Here is a 12347-nt window from a genome sequence, read left to right as displayed (position 1 = left end):
ATGTTTCAAAATGCTGTATTTTTTGAACGCAGCATCGTATCGTTTCGCAAAAAATTACAAAAATATTCGGCTCCATGCCCTGAAGGTACTCAAAAAGTTTGGTGGCAGCGCCACCTTGTGGCCAATAGTTATAATGAAATATCACATAAACGCTAATAACTTTTGAATAAATTAGTCTATTAAAATTAAAATGGTCTCGCTATATTCTGTGGGTCATGCCGAGAGTATTGATACCAATAATGTGAAAATTGGCCTTACTTCCTGTCCGCCATTTTGCTTAATGTTGAAAACCTACTTTTTCGAACTCCTCCTAGACCGTTAGCCCAATTTTCACCAAATTTGACGTGAATCATCTTCAGACCATGCTGGCAAAAAGTTATGGATTTTGTGTCGATATACGTAACGGTTCTCATTTAGCGCATCAACGAATTTGCTGGAAGGGTGCCAAAATGCATTTGAGGCTGTATCTCTGCAACACTTTGACATATTTGCACCAAACTTTGTATGTGTCATCGCCACCTCACACTGACCATGCCACATAAATTTGGTAACAGCGCCACCTATTGGTCAAGAGTAATAAACCATTCATTAACCATGAGTAATTACACTTTTTAAAATGCTAATAACTTTTTAGTCCATTAGCCTATTGCAACGAAACTGGGCTCAAAATATTCCCTGGCTTATGCCGATAACATAGATACCAAATATGCCAGTGTTTACTGAAGTTCCGGTCCACCATTTTGATTTATGTGGAAAACCTACTTTTTCGAACTCCTCATGAACCGTATGTCCAATTTTCACCAAATTCGAATCAGATGATCTTCAGACTATGTTGACACAAAGTTATGGATTTTGTGTCGATAGACAAAACCGTTTTCGCATACCAAAGCGACGAAGTTGAAACACAATGACAAAATGACACTTGAGGCTGCATCTCTGGAATGCTGTGGCATATTAACACCAAACTTTGTGTGTGTCATTGAAAAGTCAAACAGAGTACACCAAATTGATTTCATAACAGTGCCACCTATTGGTCAAACTTTATAAGCCAAGTAATCATGCTACTAGAGGTGGTATTATGATTTTTTTTTTGCCATTTCAATTACAATAATTCCAAAATTACTGTTATTGCTCATTAATGTATTTGGTGTGATGCTTCATGCCATTCTTAGCTCCTACATTTGCCGTTGGAGTGCTTGGCCCCGTAATTGCTGCTTGCAGCTATATTTATTCTTCTTCTTCTTCTTCTTCTTCTTCTTCTTCTTCCGCCGCAAGTCTATGGCAGCCCATAGAACCGATTGCGGGAAAGTTGTATAATTTGGCACACTGATAGAGGACAGTCCCAACATTAACTATAGCAAATTTGAAGTCTCTATCTCCTACTCTCTAGCGCCACCACTTGTCCAAACTTTCAATGTTTGTATGCTAATAACTTTTGAACCGTAAGCCAGAAAATGGAAATTCTTTTTTCCTCTGAATCCTTGGCTCATGCAAAGTCGAATGAACCCCAAAATTCAAAAATCGCAAGGTTTAGTTTTTTCGCTATTTTCAATTATTCGAAAAACCTACTTTTTCGAACTCGTCCTAGACGGTTAGTCCGATTGCCACGAAAATTGGCTCAGATCATCTTCAGACCATGCTGGCAAAAAGTTATGGAATTCAAGTTGATTCGTCCAACTGTTGTCGAATGACACGTAAACAAATTTGACGAAAAGCACGCAAACATGCACGTGAGGCTATATCCCGGCAACGGTTTGTCATATTGAGACCAAACTTGGCGTGTGTTATAACAAGCATGAACTGAGACAACCTGCAGTGTTTCGACACAGCGCCACCTAGTGGTCAGGAGATATGAAAAATGCATATTTTGGCTTATAACTACTGAATGGTTTGGCCAAAAATCACACAACTGGTCTCTTTAGATTCAGTGAGTCATGTCGAGTCAAATGATATCCAATTTTCCTGTGTCGGCCATTTTAGGCGTCGGCCATTTTGAATTATGATTTAAAATGCTGTATTTTTTGAACGCAGCATCGTATCGTTTCGCAAATAATTACAAAAATATTCGGCTCCATGCCCTGAAGGTACTCAAAAAGTTTGGTGGCAGCGCCACCTTGTGGCCAATAGTTATAATGAAATATCACATAAATGCTAATAACTTTTGAATAAATTAGTCTATTAAAATTAAAATGGTCTCGCTATATTCTGTGGGTCATGCCGAGAGTATTGATACCAATAATGTGAAAATTGGCCTTACTTCCTGTCCGCCATTTTGCTTAATGTTGAAAACCTACTTTTTCGAACTCCTCCTAGACCGTTAGCCCAATTTTCACCAAATTTGACGTGCATCATCTTCAGACCATGCTGGCAAAAAGTTATGGATTTTGTGTCGATATACGTAACGGTTCTCATTTAGCGCATCAACGAATTTGCTGGAAGGGTGCCAAAATGCATTTGAGGCTGTATCTCTGCAACACTTTGACATATTTGCACCAAACTTTGTATGTGTCATCGCTACCTCACACTGACCATGCCACATAAATTTGGTAACAGCGCCACCTATTGGTCAAGAGTAATAAACCATTCATTAACCATGAGTAATTACACTTTTTAAAATGCTAATAACTTTTTAATGCATTAGCCTATTTGAAGGAAACTGGGCTCAAAATATTCCCTGGCTTATGCCGATAACATAGATACCAAATATACCACGGTAAGCTGAACTTCCGGTCCGCCATTTTGATTTATGTTGAAAACATACTTTTTCGAACTCCTGATCAACCGTATGTCCGATTTTCACCAAATTCGAATCAAATGATCTTCAGGCTATACTGATTCAAAGTTATGGATTTTGAGTCGATAGACAAAACCGTTTTCGCATACCACATCGACGAATTTGAGGCACAATGAGAAAATGACACTTGAGGCTGTATCCCTGGAATGCTTTGGCATATTGACACCAAACTTTGTGTGTGTCATTGAAAAGACACACAGAGTACACCAAATTGATTTTATAACAGTGTCACCTATTGGTCAAGCTTGATAAACCAAGTAATCATGCTACTAGAGGTGGTATTGGTGTTTTTTTTTTTTTTTTGCCATTTCAAATACAATAATTCCAAAATTGCTGTTATTGCTCATTAATGTATTTGGTGTGATGCTTTATGCGATGCTTAGCTACTACATTTGCCGTTGGAGTGCTTGGCCCCGTAATTGCTGCTTGCAGCTATATTTATTATTCTTCCTCTTCTTCCACCCCAAGTCTATGGTAGCCCATAGAACCGATTGCGGGAAAGTTGTATAATTTGGCACACTAATAGAGGACTGTCTGAACATTAACCGTAGCAAATTTGAAGTCTCTAACTCAAACTCTCTAGCGCCACCAATTGTCTAAACTTTCAAAAACTTGATGCTAATAACTCTTGAACCGTAAGCCACAAAATGAAAATTCTTTTTTCCTGTGATTCCTTGGCTCATGCCGAGTCGAATGGACACCGAAATTCAAAAATCGCAAGGCTTAGTTTTTTCGCTATCGTCAATTGTTCGTAAAACCTACTTTTTCGAACTCGTCCTAGGCCGTTGCACCGATTGTCACGAAAATTGAATCAGATAATCTTCAGACCATGCTGGCAAACAGTTATGGAATTCAAGTTGATTTCTCAAACCGTTTCCGAGTAGCTCATGAACGAATTCTTCAAAAAGCACGCAAACGTGAACGTGAGGCTATATCTCCGCAACGGTTTGGCCTATTGAGACCAATCTTGGTGGGTCTTATAACAACCATTCCCTGGGACTACCTGCAGTGTTTCGGCGCTGTGCCCCCTAGTGGTCAGGAGATATGAAAAATGCATGTTTTTGCTCATAACTTCTGAACGGTTTTGCCAAAAATCACAAAAGTGGTGTCTTTAGATTCAGTGCATCATTCCGAGTCGAATGATACCGAATTTTCCCAATTCGGCCATTTTGGGCGTCGGCCATTTTGAATTTAGTTGTAAATTGCTGTATCTTAAGAATGAAGTTCCGTATCGTTTCGCAAATAATTACAAAAATGTCCGGCTCCATGCCCTGAATGTACACAAAAAAATTGGGGGCAGCGCCACCTTGTGGTCAATAGTTATAACGATTTTTCGAAAAATGCTAATAACTTTTGCATACATTAGCCTATTGTAACAAAGCTGATGTTGATAGATTCCTTGGGTAATGCCGAGAACACCGATACCCCATTTGTCAATTTTGGCAAAATTTCCTGTCCGCCATTTTGATTCATGTTGAAAACCTACTTTTTCGAACTCCTCCTAGACCGTTGCTCAGATTTTCACCAAATTTGATTTGGATCATCTTCATACCATGCTGGCAAAAAGTTATGGAATTTGTGTCGATACACGTAACCGTTTTCAATTAGCGTACCAACGAATTTGCTGGAAAGATGCCAAACTGCATCTGAGGCTGTATCTCTGCAAAGGTTGGAGATATTTACACAAAACTTAATATGTGACATTGTCACATCACATTGACCACGCCACATCATTTTGGTCACAGCGCCACCTATTGGTCAAGAGTAATAAACCAATCAATAACCGCTAATTATTACATTTCCAATAATGCTAATAACTTTTGATTGCATTAGCCTATTATCATGAAACATGTCTCAAAATGTTCCTTGGGACATGCCGACAACATACATACCAATTATGTCATATTAAGCAAAACTTCCTGTCCGCCATTTTGATTCATGTTGAAAACCTTTTTTTTAAAACTCATCCTCAACCGTTTGTCTGATTTTCACCAAAATTGAATCAGATCATCTTCAGACCGTGCTGACAAAAAGTTATGGATTTCGTGTCAATAGACGAAACCGTTTTTGTACAGCGCTGCTTCAGATGTCAGGCATCTTCACAAAATGAGTCTGAGGCTATATCTCTGCAAAGCTTTGTTGTAATTAAGCCAAACTTGTGTGTGCCATTGTCTAACATAGAGAATAGGCTCACAGACACTCACACACAGAAATGAAATGGTTCAACTATTATATGAATAATCAATAAGCATGATTACACACACACACACACACACACAGAGAGAGAAGTACATGCCCACACATTTTGTTGTATGTAGATATTTGAAATAAATTATAGGTGACACACAACTCACAGAAAGACTTCTTTTCTTACATTTCTATGTCAGGTTTCATTGCATTCATATTCTGACATAATAGTAAACATTTGATATACATGTATGAATAAATGGTTGAACTTTCACTCAATGTGATCTTAAATGCTTGAACAGTAATATTAAATAATAGTAATATATATTTTTCTAGATGAATCAATCATCGAGACAATGAACTGTAATGTTTTAGTCTTTAGTGAGCCCATTAGTGGTCTTCCAGTGACATCTAGTGGTCGTAAATGCAATTTATCATACAACACTGTCTCTTTAACCTTTATAACTGTTATATGTTGTCTTAATTTCATTCCAAAGAAGCATACGCAATTTATGTATAATTTCACAGTCTAGATAATAGTACTGCACTGATTTTAAATAACCTAGATATGGCTGACAGTAAAAGAATAGAACAGAATTACAGACACACACAAACATGAAATGTTTAAACTAGTATATTAATACTCAATAAGCATGCTTAAACCCACACACAGATGCACACATTTTGTTATATATATAGATAATTAAAATAAATGATGGGTGATAAAACCTATTGCAAGTCTTCTGTTTTTATGGGCTTCTATGTCATTTTTCAGGTTTCATTGCAATCATAATCTGGCATAATTATAAACATTACATATATCTGTATGAATAAATTGGTAAACTTTGACTCAATGTGATCTGAAATGCTTGAACAGTAATATTAAATAATAGTAATATACATTTTTTCTAGATGAATCCCTCAACAAGCCCATAAACTGTAATGTTTTAGTCTTTAGTGAGCTCATTAGTGGTCTTCCGGTGACATCTAGTGGTTATAATTGCAATTTTTTATTCAACACTGGGTTTTGAAGCTTTATAAATATTACAGTGTTCTTTTTTACCTAATCTCTGTTAAATTTTGCATGATTGTTTAGAAAAAATACAGATCTAATGCATGTGTGATTATATTACCCCTTTTTTTTGCAGTTTAATGCCATTCACAACAGAAATCTTTTGTTTTTTAGGCCTGTTTAACTGTTATAGCACCAGCTATTTTCTGATCTTAATGAAACTTTGCATGCTTGGTGGGTCATCTTTCACATGTTATAACCAAGTTTCATAAAGTTTTGAGTTTTTGTTTCAGTTTTATAGGCTTTAGGTTACATGTGGCCACGGCCCTTTCCTAAATGACCTCTTATAGCTAACCAAAGGACAAAATGCAACATATTTTTGAAAATTATTGATCTAGAGAGTCCAGAGAATATTATTGCAGTGGTTTGATCAAGACTGAACAAAAAACCAGGTGACCCAAAACATTCAAATTCGTGGACCAATTTTACGAAAAAGGCTATAACTCGGGAACAAAATGAGATATCTTCACCAAACTCAGAACTCATATGCATGAAAAAAACTTTAGTCAAATTATTATTTTTTTTCCATATCTGCCACTTGGTGGCGCTACAGGATGAAAAAAAATCAAATGGCTATAACTAAGCAACCGTTGATCCAATCAACTTGAAAATTGATATTGCCCAATGTGGCACAAGTGCTCTATGAGGAATTTCACTTATCTTAAAAAACATGGCCGCCATTGGCCAAACAACTTTAAGCACCTATTTGACAAGGTTAATGGAAGTCGATCGGAATGAAACTCGGTGGGCATGTTCGACTCATTGCCCTAAAGGTCTGTAAGTATTTTGAAAGAAATTGCCCACAACATTGTCACCTCCCACAGAACACAACAAAGCGATTTGATTACAGCGCCACCTATTTTCCAAAAATGATAATGCATCATTTTACTGGAGTTTTACTGGCTGTTTCAATTACACTCTTCCAATAATTGCTTTTCTTACTCGTTGCATTTGGTCTGATGCTCCATGCCATGCTTAGCTCCTCGCTGTGGAACTTTTATTAACGATTTTCAGCCATTTCAATTACAATCATGCAATTATTAATTTCATTATTCATTGTTGCATTTGGTCTGCTTAGCTCCTGATGTTGCCGCTGGAATGCTTGGCCCCGTGATTGCTGCTTGCAGCTATATTTAGGGGCCAAGCACCGAAGGTGCGTAGGCACCTATTGTAATCGTTGGCGTTATTATTATTCTTCTTCTTCTTCTTCTTCTTCTTCCGCCGCAAGTCTATGGCAGCCCATAGAACCGATTGCGGGAAAGTTGTATAATTTGGCACACTGATAGAGGACAGTCCCAGCATTAACTATAGCAAATTTGAAGTCTCTAACTCCAACTCTCTAGCGCCACCACTTGTCCAAACTTTCAATGTTTCTATGCTAATAACTTTTGAACCGTAAGCCAGAAAATGAAAATTCTTTTTTCTTCTGAATCCTTGGCTCATGCCAAGTCGAATGAACCCCAAAATTCAAAAATCGCAAGGTTTAGTTTTTTCGCTATTTTCAATTATTCGACAAACCTACTTTTTCGAACTCGTCCTAGACGGTTAGTCCGATTGCCACGAAAATTGTCTCAGATCATCTTCAGACCAGGCCGGCAAAAAGTTATGGAATTCAAGTTGATTCGTCCAACCGTTGTCGAATGACACGTAAACTAATTTGACGAAATGCACGCAAAAATGCACGTGAGGCTATATCTCGGCAACAGTTTGTCATATTGAGACCAAACTTGGTGTGTGTTTTAACAAGCATGAACTGAGACTACCTGCAGTGTTTCGACACAGCGCCACCTAGTGGTCAGGAGATATGAAAAATGCATATTTTGGCTTATAACTTCTGAATGGTTTGGCCAAAAATCACACAACTGGTCTCTTTAGATTCAGTGAGTCATCTCGAGTCGAATGATATCCAATTTTCCCGTGTCGGCCATTTTAGGCGTCGGCCATTTTGAATTATGAGTTAAAATGCTGTATTTTTTGAACGCAGCATCGTATCGTTTCGCAAATAATTACAAAAATATTCGGCTCCATGCCCTGAAGGTACTCAAAAAGTTTGGTGGCAGCGCCACCTTGTGGCCAATAGTTATAATGAAATATCACATAAATGCTAATAACTTTTGAATAATTTAGACTATTAAAATTAAAATGGTCTCACTATATTCTGTGGGTCATGCCGAGAGCATTGATACCAATTATGTGAAAATTGGCCATACTTCCTGTCCGCCATTTTGCTTAATGTTGAAAACCTACTTTTTCGAACTCCTCCTAGACCGTTAGTCCAATTTTCACCAAATTTGACGTGAATCATCTTCAGACCATGCTGGCAAAAAGTTATGGATTTCGTGTCGATATACGAAACAGTTCTCATTTAGCGCATCAACGAATTTGCTGGAAGGGTGCCAAAATGCATTTGAGGCTGTATCTCTGCAACGCTTTGACATATTTGCACCAAATTTTGTATGTGTCATCGCCACCTCACACTGACCATGCCACAGAAATTTGGTGACAGCGCCACCTATTGGTCAAGAGTAATAAACCATTCATTAACCATGAATAATTACACTTGTAAAAATGCTAATAACTTTTTATTGCATTAGCCCATTCGAATGGAACTGGGCTCAAAATATTCCCTGGTTTATGCCGATAACATAGATACCAAATATACCATAGTAAGCTGAACTTCCGGTCCGCCATTTTGATTTATGTTGAAAACCTACTTTGTCGAACTCCTCATCAACCGTAGGTCCGATTTTCACCAAATTCGAATCAAATGATCTTCAGACTATGCTGACTCAAAGTTATGGCTTTTGAGTCGATAGACAAAACCGTTTTCGCATACTACATCGACGAATTTGAGGCACAATGAGAAAATGACACTTGAGGCTGTATCCCTGGAATGCTTTGGCATATTGACACCAAACTTTGTGTGTGTCATTGAAAAGTCACACAGAGTACACCAAATTGATTTTATAACAGTGCCACCTATTGGTCAAGCTTGATAAGCCAAGTAATCATGCTACTAGAGGTGGTATTATGATTTTATTTTGCCATTTCAATTACAATAATTCCAAAATTGCTGTTATTGCTCATTAATGAATTTGGTGTGATGCTTCATGCGATGCTTAGCTCCTACATTTGCCGTTGGAGTGCTTGGCCCCGTAATTGCTGCTTGCAGCTATATTTATTATTATTATTCTTCTTCTTCCACCCCAAGTCTATGGTAGCCCATAGAACCGATTGCGGGAAAGTTGTATAATTTGGCACACTAATAGAGGACTGTCTGAACATTAACCGTAGCAAATTTGAAGTCTCTAACTCAAACTCTCTAGCGCCACCAATTGTCTAAACTTTCAAAAACTTGATGCTAATAACTCTTGAACCGTAAGCCACAAAATGAAAATTCTTTTTTCCTGTGATTCCTTGGCTCATGCCGAGTCGAATGGACACCGAAATTCACAAATCGCAAGGCTTAGTTTTTTCGCTATCGTCAATTGTTCGTAAAACCTACTTTTTCGAACTCGTCCTAGGCCGTTGCACCGATTGTCACGAAAATTGAATCAGATAATCTTCAGACAATGCTGGCAAAAAGTTATGGAATTCAAGTTGATTTCTCAAACCGTTTCCGAATAGCTCATGAACGAATTCTTCGAAAAGCACGCAAACGTGAACGTGAGGCTATATCTCCGCAACGGTTTGGCCTATTGAGACCAATCTTGGTGGGTCTTATAACAACCATTCCCTGGGACTACCTGCAGTGTTTCGGCGCTGTGCCCCCTAGTGGTCAGGAGATATGAAAAATGCATGTTTTTGCTCATAACTTCTGAACGGTTTTGCCAAAAATCACAAAAGTGGTGTCTTTAGATTCAGTGCATCATTCCGAGTCGAATGATACCGAATTTTCCCAATTCGGCCATTTTGGGCGTCGGCCATTTTGGATTTAGTTGTAAATTGCTGTATCTTAAGAATGAAGTTCCGTATCGTTTCGCAAATAATTACAAAAATGTCCGGCTCCATGCCCTGAATGTACACAAAAAAATTGGGGGCAGCGCCACCTTGTGGTCAATAGTTATAACGATTTTTTCGAAAAATGCTAATAACTTTTGCATACATTAGCCTATTGTAACAAAGCTGATGTTGATAGATTCCTTGGGTCATGCCGAGAACACCGATACCCCATTTGTCAATTTTGGCAAAATTTCCTGTCCGCCATTTTGATTCATGTTGAAAACCTACTTTTTCGAACTCCTCCTAGACCGTTGCTCAGATTTTCACCAAATTTGATTTGGATCATCTTCAGACCATGCTGGCAAAAAGTTATGGAATTTGTGTCGATACACGTAACCGTTTTCAATTAGCGTACCAACGAATTTGCTGGAAAGATGCCAAACTGCATCTGAGGCTGTATCTCTGCAAAGGTTGGAGATATTTACACAAAACTTAATATGTGACATTGTCACATCACATTGACCACGCCACATCATTTTGGTCACAGCGCCACCTATTGGTCAAGAGTAATAAACCAATCAATAACCGCTAATTATTACATTTCCAATAATGCTAATAACTTTTGATTGCATTAGCCTATTATCATGAAACATGTCTCAAAATGTTCCTTGGGACATGCCGACAACATACATACCAATTATGTCATATTAAGCAAAACTTCCTGTCCGCCATTTTGATTCATGTTGAAAACCTTTTTTTTTAAACTCATCCTCAACCGTTTGTCTGATTTTCACCAAAATTGAATCAGATCATCTTCAGACCGTGCTGACAAAAAGTTATGGATTTCGTGTCAATAGACGAAACCGTTTTTGTACAGCGCTGCTTCAGATGTCAGGCATCTTCACAAAATGAGTCTGAGGCTATATCTCTGCAAAGCCCATTAGTGGTCTTCCAGTGACATCTAGTGGTCGTAAATGCAATTTATCATACAACACTGTCTCTTTAACCTTTATAACTGTTATATGTTGTCTTAATTTCATTCCAAAGAAGCATACGCAATTTATGTATAATTTCACAGTCTAGATAATAGTACTGCACTGATTTTAAATAACCTAGATATGGCTGACAGTAAAAGAATAGAACAGAATTACAGACACACACACCAACATGAAATGTTTAAACTAGTATATTAATACTCAATAAGCATGCTTAAACCCACACACAGATGCACACATTTTGTTATATATATAGATAATTAAAATAAATGATGGGTGATAAAACCTATTGCAAGTCTTCTGTTTTTATGGGCTTCTATGTCATTTTTCAGGTTTCATTGCAATCATATTCTGGCATAATTATAAACATTAGATATATCTGTATGAATAAATTGGTAAACTTTGACTCAATGTGATCTGAAATGCTTGAACAGTAATATTAAATAATAGTAATATACATTTTTTCTAGATGAATCCCTCAACAAGCCCATAAACTGTAATGTTTTAGTCTTTAGTGAGCTCATTAGTGGTCTTCCGGTGACATCTAGTGGTTATAATTGCAATTTTTTATTCAACACTGGGTTTTGAAGCTTTATAAATATTACAGTGTTCTTTTTTACCTAATCTCTGTTAAATTTTGCATGATTGTTTAGAAAAAATACAGATCTAATGCATGTGTGATTATATTACCCCTTTTTTTTGCAGTTTAATGCCATTCACAACAGAAATCTTTTGTTTTTTTAGGCCATTTTAACTGTTATAGCACCAGCTATTTTCTGATCTTAATGAAACTTTGCATGCTTGGTGGGTCATCTTTCACATGTTATAACCAAGTTTCATAAAGTTTTGAGTTTTTGTTTCAGTTTTATAGGCTTTAGGTTACATGTGGCCACGGCCCTTTCCTAAATGACCTCTTATAGCTAACCAAAGGACAAAATGCAACATATTTTTGAAAATTATTGATCTAGAGAGTCCAGAGAATATTATTGCAGTGGTTTGATCAAGACTGAACAAAAAACCAGGTGACCCGAAACATTCAAATTCGTGGACCAATTTTACGAAAAAGGCTATAACTCGGGAACAAAATGAGATATCTTCACCAAACTCAGAACTCATATGCATGAACAAAAACTTTAGTCAAATTATTATTTTTTTTCCATATCTGCCACTTGGTGGCGCTACAGGATGAAAAAAAATCAAATGGCTATAACTAAGCAACCGTTGATCCAATCAACTTGAAAATTGATATGGCCCAATGTGGCACAAGTGCTCTATGAGGAATTTCACTTATCTTAAAAAACATGGCCGCCATTGGCCAAACAACTTTAAGCACCTATTTGACAAGGTTAATGGAAGT

The 12347-nt window shown here is 37.3% G+C and overlaps 2 long non-coding RNA genes across 2 annotated transcripts in view; one reads left to right on the top strand and one right to left on the bottom strand.

Annotated features, from left to right (window-relative positions):
* LOC127949547 (uncharacterized) overlaps positions 1-12347 on the top strand; it is a 157701-nt gene that overhangs the window by 130697 nt on the left and 14657 nt on the right. The gene's annotated exons all lie outside the window — the stretch shown is intronic.
* Positions 1-12347, bottom strand: part of LOC127949511 (uncharacterized) — a 32195-nt gene that overhangs the window by 7828 nt on the left and 12020 nt on the right. Inside the window, exon 2 of the long non-coding RNA XR_008152306.1 lies at positions 7572-8763. This is a non-coding gene — a long non-coding RNA (uncharacterized LOC127949511). The remainder of the gene's footprint in view (positions 1-7571; positions 8764-12347) is intronic.

The sequence above is a fragment of the Carassius gibelio genome, chromosome A1, assembly GCF_023724105.1.
Source record: "Carassius gibelio isolate Cgi1373 ecotype wild population from Czech Republic chromosome A1, carGib1.2-hapl.c, whole genome shotgun sequence".
Lineage (NCBI taxonomy): Eukaryota > Metazoa > Chordata > Actinopteri > Cypriniformes > Cyprinidae > Carassius > Carassius gibelio.
This window is presented reverse-complemented; position numbering and strand designations above follow the sequence as displayed.